The following is a 10931-nucleotide window of genomic DNA, read 5'->3' on the forward strand; positions in this document are numbered from 1 at the left end:
CTGATTAGTTCATATTGTTGTTCCACCTATAGGGTTGCAGACCCCTTCAGTACCTTGGGTACTTTCTCTAGCTCCTCCATTGGGGGCCATATGTTCCATCCAATAGATGACTGTGGGCATCCACTTCTGTGTTTGCCAGGCACTGGCATAGCCTCACAAGAGGCCGCTATATCAGGGTCCTTTCAGCAAAATCTTGCTGGCATATGCAATAGTGTCTGCATTTGGTGGCTGATTATGGGATGTATCCCCAGTTGGGACAGTCTCTGAATGGTCCATCCTTTCATCTCAGCTCCAAACTTTTTCTCTGTAACTCCTTCCATAGGTATTTTGTTCCCTATTCTAAGGAGGAATGAAGTATCCACGCGTAGGTCTTCTTTCTTCTTGATTTTCTGTGTTTTGAAAATTGTATCTTGGGTATTCTAAGTTTCTGGGCTAATATCCACTCAGAAATATTACGTGGGCCAGTGGTATAGCTCCGTGGGTAAAAGCCCTTTCCAACTAGTCTGACAAGTTCAGTCCCCAGAACTCAGATAATCACATGGTAGAAAGGGAGAACCTATAGTAAGTCATCCTCTGACTGCCATGCAGGCGCACCACTCCATACATAATAAGTAAGTAAGTGAGTAAATAAATAAATAAATAACTGTAAATCTGGAAGTGGTTACCACTGTGGAATCACTGTGGCATGCCAGCTTCAATAGTAAGTCAGTAGACAGCTGAGGCTCAAGCACAGGAACAATATGTCTAAAACTAGACATGGTGATTCAGGGCTATAATCCAACAGCCTGGAGGTTGGGGCAGGAGGATGCTAAGTCTGAGGCCACTCTGAGCTACGTAATGAGACCCTATTTTTAAAATGAACCAATGTTCTTCTTGGTACAAGGAATAATACTAGCTCAATGCCAGTGAAATTTCCTTCTCTCTTTTTCTATGAAATGTACAAACCTCTGGGTCTGATGGGGGGCAGTGGTGTCTCTTGTCACCTTCTATAAAGACGTGAACACTTTCATCAATACTACCTTCATCTGTTAATGATTGCAGTATATTTTCTCAGTCTGGTTAGTTAAAATTATATGGAATGACATAACTAATAAACCATAAAGTCTGAACTGCCAGAAGATGAAAAAGCCCTCAAAACATACAGAGAGAGAGAGAGAGAGAGAGAGAGAGAGAGAGAGAGAGAGAGAGAGAGCGCTTTAAACCACTCAGCCATCTTTCCAGCACCCTGCCCACTTCAAGGCAGAGTTTCACCATGCAGCTCTACCTAAACTGGAACTCACTCTGCAGACCAGGCTGGTTTTCAAGTCACAGAGCTCCCCCTGCCTCTTTCTCCATAGTGGTGGAATTAAAAGCATACATCACCATGTCTGTTGACTTTAACGTTTCCTTTGATGCTGACTTTCCCTGCCCTCGTCTGACTGAGTACTAAATGACTCTGTCTATGTGGGTTTTATGGAAACAAGGTGGAATAGCATGGGGTTCAGCTTTCCCTAGTTCTCCCCTCAGCCATTTCCTCCACGGCCATCCTCAGGCAGAGATGAAGCTATTATAATCCAGGGAAGGCAAGCCATGAGACCAGCGTCTATATCAAGTGGTGGGCAGAGGGGGATCTAGGTGGCACTAAGGGGCTTGGAGGGCAATAAATCAGACAAGGAGAGGTGCTTCCTTGGGTAAGCTGAAATGTAGACGAGCTACCCCGAGAAAAGACAGGGAAAAGGGCGAGCGGAACAGCCTTCCTGGATAGGTTTATCTTTCTGGGCCACCTCAGACTTGAAGACAGCAGGTCAAGGACCTTTCCTTGTTCCCATCACATTGCGACAAGGGCTGTAATCTCCTTACCCTTGGCTTTGCTGTCTGAGGGACACAGACAAGCTGAGTCCGAGTCCTACCCCCAGGTCTTCTAATTAGGCTCTTGGCTGACATTTTCACAAGGCTCTAGAAGTTTGAAAGGCTGACTTCCAACCCATACGTGTAGAGGGAGTTCAGGGGTTGAGGGAGAGCCTGGTGTTAGTTCCACCCTTTCCGTGGCTGGGCCTCTAGCTGGCCAGGGTGCTCTACCGCCCATGCTGTTTATCTAAGAACCTGGGAGCTTCTGAGTTTTTATTTCCAGGACTTGAACATGAGGTACCTGGAGACACCGCCCTGAAGATAAATTGCGGAGTAAAGTTTCCCAGTAAACGTTAGGGTTTCTGTGGAATTAGTTCTTCCTGGCAGATCTCTGGAACCACTGAGGTGTGGTGAAAAACCCAGAACACAGAACTGGGTGGTGGGGGCAGGGGCGGGGGCGGAAGGAGAGGCAGGCAAGGCAAAGACACATCCTGGCTACAAGGCAGTGAATGGTTTGTTTCTCTACCCATGGGCCTCGGAACTTCCCTGTGGACCAGGAGACATGGATCCGCTGCTCACTAACGATGCCAGCTCCAGGGAAGCCTGAGCCCCCACTGGCCACTGACACATTGGCTTTGAAGCCCAGAAGAGCATATGACAGGATTAGCTTCCAAGAAGGTCCTCATGGTTAAAGAAGGGTGGGAGGTAGAGTTTGGAGTCTCAGGCTGGAAAAAATCAAAAGATTTTGTGCATGGCCAGGCTACTTGCTCAGATAGACAGGGCCTAGAAAGCTGAGGTAGATTTCATGGTGTGTTCTACTTGTATATTGGTGCTACACCTTGTCAAGTGAGGAGCTGAAGACAAGGGCCTTCTCCAAGTTTTGACTGAGGTACTTAGCATGTGGTACTAAGTAGGTGGTACCTGGGCCAGGGAGTGTAGCTAGGGATCAGAGTCCCCTATGGGTACATGCTGGCACTACATCCTAGACGAATGCAGAAAGAATTAGTGGGCACCATGCTCGGTGCAGAACCAAGAAGAAAGCAACGAGGTGGGGCTAGGGCTGTGCTTCCTGTTGACATACACACCTGACTGATGCTCTCGGGTTTGATGTACTTGGCAGATCAGGAAGGTAGGTGTTCATTAGTCGCATCACCCCACCCACTTCTTCTTCTCTCGCAGCTGTACAGCTGGACTCAGGCCTCAGCGCTAGCGAGTTGAGCTGTATGCTACCACTGACTACTGAGCTACGGCCCAGGTTGTATTTCCCGTATTTGACAAGGAAGGCTCCAAGGAGTGATATGACATAGTATCTGCCTCCCGGGCTTCTTGAGAGTTCCAGTTCTATGCACTTTCTCTAGCACTGGGGGAGTCGCGGGGGCAGGACTGGAGTAGGGAAGCAGTATACCCACATGCCCAGTGGCTGCCTAGCCAATAACCACCTAAGACAGTAGTTCTCAATCTTCCTGATGGCCCGACCCTTTATTACATTTTCTCACATCGTGGTGACCCCCCAACCATAAAAGTATCTCATTGCTACTTCATAACTATAATGTTGCTACTGTTATGAATTTTAATGTAAATATCTGATATGCACAATATCTGATATGCAATACACACACACCCCAGAGGTTTCAACCCACAGGTTGAGAAGCGCTTATCTGAGGTTTGACTGCAGAGAGTTTCTTTTTACTTTAGGCCAGTCAGGTTACTGAATGTCTAGAGTTGGGTCATAGATATTCCAGGCAAGTCTGAGGAAGGCCTGAGACTCACCTTTGGGAAGGTACAGCACACCGTTGGAAGGGTTACCAAGCCTGCGAGTTTATCTGCATCAGGTCATTTTCCACTCAAAGTGCCCACCTGCCCACCTGTTCTCTCAAGGTTTAAGGCCTGGAGAAAAAGAAATCCACTTTCTGGCTAAAGAATCTTGGGTTTAGTGACTTGCCAGAGGTTATATAACTACCGTGTGGCATAGCCAGGACTCAAGCCCAGAGTTGTGTCCAAACTCCCGTTTCCTTTTCCACAAAGTGTGTTTGGCCAGCCAGGATTGAACAGGGTAAGTTCACCACTGAAAGTGGAGTACTTCGGACCAAAACCAACAAACCCCAACTCCCTGGGGTTTCAATCGCTTCCATATGAACTGAAGTATGGAGGCGACCATGGGGCCTTTTGAGAGGGCACTAGAGAAGCTTACAGTCTCCAGAGCGGTCCAGGACCGCTGGTCTTTGTGACCAGCTAGATACCTCAACAGCTACAGTGACACTGACACTATGGCCCTGGGTTTGGTGCGATCACAGGAATGAATGTCTTCTTTACTACCACCCGACACTATAATCCCTGCTTGGTTATTGAGTTGTTTTTATGCCCCCTTCATTTCAAACACTGGGTAAAGACCATCTGAGGCTTTCTGCCGTCTGATTTTGTTAAGGCTGCTTTCAGGCTTGTTACTTACTTGCCCAGGCACTCCTCCAATCACTGCTCACTCAAGCCTTCAACAAATGTTCCCTAAGTACCAACTCTGTGCCAAGAACCAACTACCTGAGCAATGGATATGCTATAAATGATAAAATGCAGTCTCTACCCTTAGACAGTTCACTCTTTTTTTAAAAGATATTTTCTTTATTTACATTTCAAATGCTATCCCAAAAGTCCCCTATACCCTCCCCCTGCCCCTGCTCCCCTAGCCACCAACTTCCACTTCTTGGCTCTGGCATTCCCCTGTACTGGGTCATATAAAGTTTGCAAGACCAAGGGGCCTCTCTTCCCAATGATGACTGACTAGGCCATCTTCTGCTACACATGCAGCTAGAGACATGAGCTCTGGGGTACTGGTTAGTTCATATTGCTGTTCCTCCTATAGGGTTGCAGACCCCTTCAGCTCCTTGAGTACTTTCTCTAGCTCCTCCATTGGGGGCCCTGTGTTCCATCCAATAGCTGACTGTGAGCATCCACTTCTGTGTTTGCCAGGCACTGGCATAGCCTCACAAGAGACAGCTATATCAGGCTCCCTTCAGCAAAATCTTGCTGGCATGTGCAATAGTGTCTGGGTTTGGTGGCTGATGATGGGATGGATCCCTGGGTGGGGCAATTTCTGGATATTCCATCCTTTCATCTTAGCTCCAAACTTTGTCTCTGCAACTCCTTTCATGGGTATTTTGTTCCCTATTCTAAGGAGGAATGAAGTATCCACACATTGGTCTTCCTTTTTCTTGGTTTTCTTGTGTTTTGCAAATTGTATCTTGGGTATTCTAAGTCTCTGGACTAATATCCACTTATCAGTCAGTGCATATCTAGTATCTTCTTTTGTGATTGGGTTACCTCACTAAGGATGATATCCTCCAGATACATCCATTTGCCCAAGAATTTCATAAATTCATTGTTTTTAATAGCTGAGTACAGACAGTTCACTCTTACTGGACAGAAAGATACAGAGATAATGGAGTTCAATTTGGAACCACTGTTTATGTTGCTGAGCTGTCGAATCAAGAAAGGGAGGCGTGGGGCTAGAGAGATGGCTCAGTGGTTAAGATAGCTTAGCGCTTTTATAGAAGACCAGGGTTCAGTTCCTGGCACCTGACATGGCAGCTTACAACAACCCTTTACTATAATTTCAGAGGACCAGACCCTCTCTTTTGGCCTCTGTAGGCTCTTGCACACATGTGGTGCATATATACTCTTGCAGGTTTACACGCCTACACATACTTTTTTAAAAGAGAGGCAATAATAACTTACACTCTCCATATGGGATCCTTAAAAGAGGTGTGAGACTTTTCCAGATGCAGTACACAGGGCAAATACTTCAGCATCATTGCAGCACAGTTTCTTCACCTGTAAAATGGGATGATAGTAGCACTTGCAGGAACTAGACAATGGTGGCACATACCTTTAGTCCCAGCACTTGGGAGGCAAAAGGCAGATGGATCTCTGAGTTTGAGGACAGCCTGGTACATTCCAAGTAGGCTACAACTACACAGAGAAATTCTGACTCAAAAAAAAAAAAAATAGTACCTGCAGGGTTTCAGACACCTTGGAATTTACCATGTAAATGTTTGTGGTATAAGAAGGAAATCAGATGAACATTCCTGAGAGAGAGATGGGCCCATGGAACACATTGGGAGAGTTAATGCAGGACAGTGTGTTCTGGGAAGGCTGTGTGAGCTTAGGCAGCACTTCACATTCCAACCTTAGAACCATGGACTTGTTCCTGTAGGTGATGAGCAGCATTTCTGAAGCTAGGGTTTTACATGTAGACTGGCAGAGGACGCGTGCACACACACACGTGTGTGTGTGTGTGTGTGTGTGTGTGTGTGTGTGTGTAAAGCTAGTGCTATAACCATCAGACAACAGATAAGAGGCCTGAAATAAATGCCAAATGTGAATGAGGAACAGCCATGTATATACCATCTGACCCTTGGGGTAGGGAGAATAAACCGCATCTCTACCTTCAAGGATCTGCCCACTTGAATGGTATATGTTTAATGCTTGTCAATGATCAAATCAACTGTCCATGGAATGAGTGGTGGAAGGGGGGGGTACCCCCCACCTCCACAAGAAAAGCTGTTGTGTGGCCTGAGAGTCAGGATGCATAGTAGTTAATAGCCAGAGTTGACAGTCCAAATTGTGACCTTGGGCAAACTACTACAAAATTTGCTGTGCAGCACTTTTCTCATAAGTAGAACCAGGTACAGAGGCTCGCCTTTGTAAACCCAGGAGACTATAACAGGAGGCTTGCCATGTGTTTGAGATAAGCCAGGATTAAGCAGTAAGTTCCAGCCCACCTTGGGCTAAAATGTGAGATCTAGTCTCAAAGACAAGCAAGCAAACAAATAAACAAATAAACAAGCACTATATGAATTATAAAAATTATATGAAAAATAGTGCCCAGAATGTTGGTTCCTACCATAAGCACTCACAAATGTTAGCTATTCTGGTTGCCTGAGGGCCTATCCTACTTCCAGTGTCTGGGATTCCTAGGATACAAAGCGGTGATATGGGAGCATCGGAATCCGTGAGACCAAAGTTAGCCATCTTCCTCTGGTGCTAAACCAATTTAAAGGCGTAAAGAAGAAAACACCAACAAGGATGTATACTGATGTCAACTGGAAAATTCTAAAGGATGTTTAAGATAAGAGCAGGGACTTCAAAGGCATTCCCTACTTCGAATAGAAGCTTCAGGTTACATCTTCAGCATTCTTCCCTTCCACCCCTAGGGTTAGATGAATGCAAAAAGTTACAGCAACTCAGAAGTGTGAGCCTCACCATTATGTAGGTGAAAATAGCAATCCAGCTTCGACTTTTGTTGTTGCTGCTTGCCGACTGGATATAAGAGCTCAGTTCCTGTCCATTTCTTCATGGGTAAAGTGGGGGTGATGTTGAGGATGATAAATACTAAAATATGTACATTAGTGTGTCTCTGTAAACATTAAATATTATTTTAAATGCACCTGAGCAATGACTGGTACAGAGCTAGTACTGGCTATACTTTAGTGTTGATTAAATCTTTTCTTGCCAGGTGTGGTAGCTCCCATCTGTAATCCTAGTACTCAGGACTCTGAGGCAGGAGAATTGCTGCTAGTTCAAGGCCAACCTAGGGGCCATATAAAGATCCTGTCTGAAAACAACAAGAACAATCATATTTCTTTGTTTGTTGTTTGTTTGTTTTTGCATAGCAATTCACAGTGACATTGTTGGCAAAGTGTCCATTTTGTGAGCATGATGCTCTGACACTAGAAAGGGCTAGATAAGATACTCGCTTGATGCCAATGCTGGCAGTCCTTCCGTAGGGAGGGAAAAAATTACCTCAGTGGTCTTTCTAGCTCAAAGTTCTGGGTTTTGAAGCAAATCTTTGGAGTCCTTTCTTTTCACTGTTCTGGTCCATGATGGCAGCAGAACTCGGAAGTAAGGGAGGGACAGATAGGGAGGCAGATGCCATTGCAGGATAGGAAGTGGTTGCTGCTGCGCTTCCTCCTAAGTTGCTGCCACCCAGGGGCTGTGTTATACACTCCTGCCTAAGCAGAAAGCAAAAAGGATACTCCTGGGGTTGAAGGAAGTTGACTGGGGCCTCCTTTTCCTCAGGAGGATCTTGTCCCTGTGTTAGGGTCAGGACAGGGGCTGCTGGAAACTCAGAAGTCCCAATGTCTAGTTGGCACAGAAGTGCCATTCCAATGGCTAACTGTCTTAGTCTAGAGTATGTTTGATTGTTTGATGATGGGCCAGAAGGTAGGGAGAGAGAAGAACTGACTCCTCGTTGATTTATGATCATTTGAGAAAGGGACACACACACACACACACACACACACACACACACACGCACACGCACGCACACAATCTGTACTGTAGAATGGCTGAATGGAAGATGGCACAAAGTCAGATTTCTTAGTTGTGAAATAGGCTCACTCTGTGACCTTGAGCAAATCCTCACCCCCACTTGTAGGATACACTCATTTGATCAGTAAATAGTTTGTCAAAAAGCCTATTGCATGCCTCCATTTCCCCAGGGAGGAGAGATAAAAAAACAAAAACAAAAAATGTGGTCCTCTCATTCCTTTCTAGTGCTGGCAGTCTCCTGAAGAGATAAGCACAGATCTCAGCAACTGCAGACGTGCTCTGGCTTATACTCACAAGTAGAACTGATTCCCCTAAAGGACAAGGTGTGGAGTGTGTGTGTGTGTGTGTGTGTGTGTGTGTGTGTGTGTGTGTGNGAGAGAGAGAGAGAGAGAGAGAGAGAGAGAGAGAGAGAGAGAGAGAGACACCTATGTTACAACTGTGAATATGGAACATGCTTTGTAAGTAATAAGCTATACAAACAATGTTCTGTTTACAACCTGCTTTGACTATTCCCATTGTGCCATATCATCCTTATTTTACAAACAAGGAAGCTGAAGCTCGGAGCATGGCCCAGGTTCTCAAAGAGCCTGAATGAGAATCTTGGCCCCTTGGTTGGCCATCAAGAGAACTGGAATAGAAGTGACCAAGTCTAAGAGCTGACAATTTTCTTGTCTTCATTTGAAAACTGCTCAATTCGGCCCACTATCATCTCTTCATGAAAAAAGTTTGCTTGTAGTGAGTGGAGGCCTGGAAAAGTTAATCCTTCTTTATGGAGCCTGGACTCCATCCCAGATGCCATGTTCAAAGCTTTCCAGATCCCCAAATTGTCCTGCATCATTGAGATATTGTCCTTTCTTTAAGGATGGCCAAGTAATTTGTATTGTTGGCCCTTAATTTTTCATTTGTAGTATAGGTGAGTCTCCAAAGACTGCCTGTATTCCAGGGGATTCTTGGTACTTGGATTCCACCATGGCTTTGTTGATATTAATGGCTTCGTTACAGGTGGAGGATGCTGAGCCAGAGAGTTTACTAAGATGTGCAGAGCCACCACCATTTCTCTCGGCATCTATCTGTTGTACAAAGTCTCCTCTCATGCCACTAACTGGAATGGTGGGATGTAAGACACATAGGAAGTGGGGGGGGCGATTTGTGACTAATGAGAACCCCACACACAAGCTTTGCATAGCCAAGAGCCGGAGCAAGTGGTAGTAGTGAAATGCTTCTTAAATAGGAGGTCAGGTACAAAAGGCCAACCAGGGGAGATGTTTCAATGATGATGGGGTGACTTGAGTGGTGAGGTAGATGTACCTAAAGAAGGCACAGTAGCTAGAGAAGAAGGAATTCCTGAGCAAAGTTGGGCTGTGGAATTTTCCAGTCCTCACCAATGGGCTACATGGGCAGAGCAGACACAACCTGGCTGTCCTGACAGCCCTTCCCTTCCAGCTTACCTCCCTCCATTTCCAGAACTCATCCTGTGCTCTTACAGGTATCCTTGGAGCTTCCTGGTGAGACAGGGTGCCCAAGGACTTACGGCAGAGGCACAGAGCGGGCAGCCCCAGAAGGAAGCCTAGAATGTGGATGCTCTAGGGTGTGAAGGGCACCAGGTGGGAATTGCCACACTGGAAACCAGGTGGACAGAGGCCAGCAGACCTGGACCGAGGGAGTGTCAGCACCAGGTTTCCTCCCTGCAGGCTCTGGAAGTTCTGTGCACTTTCGTCTTTTAGCTCTGGTTCCCTTTGCTCTAAAACTCAATCCCTGGCTGAGAGTCCCTTTTCCAGGTCTTTCACTCTTCATGCCTGCTTCTTCTAACTCCTAATCAGCTTTTGCTTAATCCCATAGGTGTCCCATCCTCCCATCCAGACTGTGCATCAGATCTGCTCTCTAAGAACTCTGCTACCAGCTTCCACTCAACGATCTGTCCACAGACACACAGTTGACATTTGTAAAGAGTATGTCCTTTACCATCGCTTCCTTTGATACTTTGCCTCTGGCGTCAAACAGTGCACTATCCTACCTGTCTTCCTGTCCCTCTGTATGACTAACCCTAGGTGGTGTTTTTCCTATACCATTCCCTTGTCAGTCTGTCCTTTTATCCTTCTGTTCTCTTTTCAGACTCCATATCTCTTGATCTTAACATCTATATAGTAGTTCCGACATCCTCCATAATTTCTAAGGGTTAGCCTCTCTCCTCTCATTCAGTGTCTCAGATGCTATCTTGGCTCCCACCACCCCAAGACAGCACCTTTTTAGCTGACATTGGTCATTTGAAAACTTCATCCCAAGCTCTCTTTGGAACCCCCAGGGGTATGCTAAGGTTTCTGGCATTCGTCCCTTTAAACACTGAAAAATATCTCTGTGGGGATTTAAAATTTCCACTCAATACCTGGGTTTTTTTTCCTAGAATTTCCTCCTCTTCTCCTTCAAAATACAGGGAGAAAATAGTCAACTTTGTCAGATTTCTTGCTGTAGATGTATTATGGAACTTGAAGTACCGAATTATAGGGCTCTCTAAGATCCTCAGACAGACTTCGACTGAATATATGGAGACAGTAACATCCAGAGCCAGCAGGGCAGTCTGAATTATAGGGCTCTCTGAGATCCTCAGACAGACTTCGACTGAATATATGGAGACAGTAACATCCAGAGCCAGCAGGGCAGTCTGTCAGGTCTCACAGCTTCTCCACAAAAGGTCAGAGTTACAGATTCCTGGCCTCTGAGCCAGATGTCTCTCTCTCTCTCTCTCTCTCTCTCTCTCTCTCTCTCTCTCTCTCTCTCTCTCT

At 45.9% G+C, this 10931-nt stretch overlaps 1 protein-coding gene across 3 annotated transcripts in view; it reads left to right on the top strand.

The window, feature by feature from the left end:
* The window catches only part of Stard8 (StAR related lipid transfer domain containing 8), a 74183-nt gene that overhangs the window by 25688 nt on the left and 37564 nt on the right, over window positions 1–10931 (top strand). Inside the window, exon 1 of one of the 3 annotated variants that reach the window (XM_029534262.1) lies at window positions 10050–10100. The exons of the other annotated variants lie outside the window; for them this stretch is intronic. The gene's annotated coding sequence lies outside the window, so the exon portion shown is untranslated. Of the gene's footprint in view, window positions 1–10049; window positions 10101–10931 lie in introns of those variants that run through there. 3 annotated transcript variants of the gene reach the window in all.

This window comes from Mus pahari, chromosome X (genome assembly GCF_900095145.1).
Source record: "Mus pahari chromosome X, PAHARI_EIJ_v1.1, whole genome shotgun sequence".
NCBI lineage: Eukaryota > Metazoa > Chordata > Mammalia > Rodentia > Muridae > Mus > Mus pahari.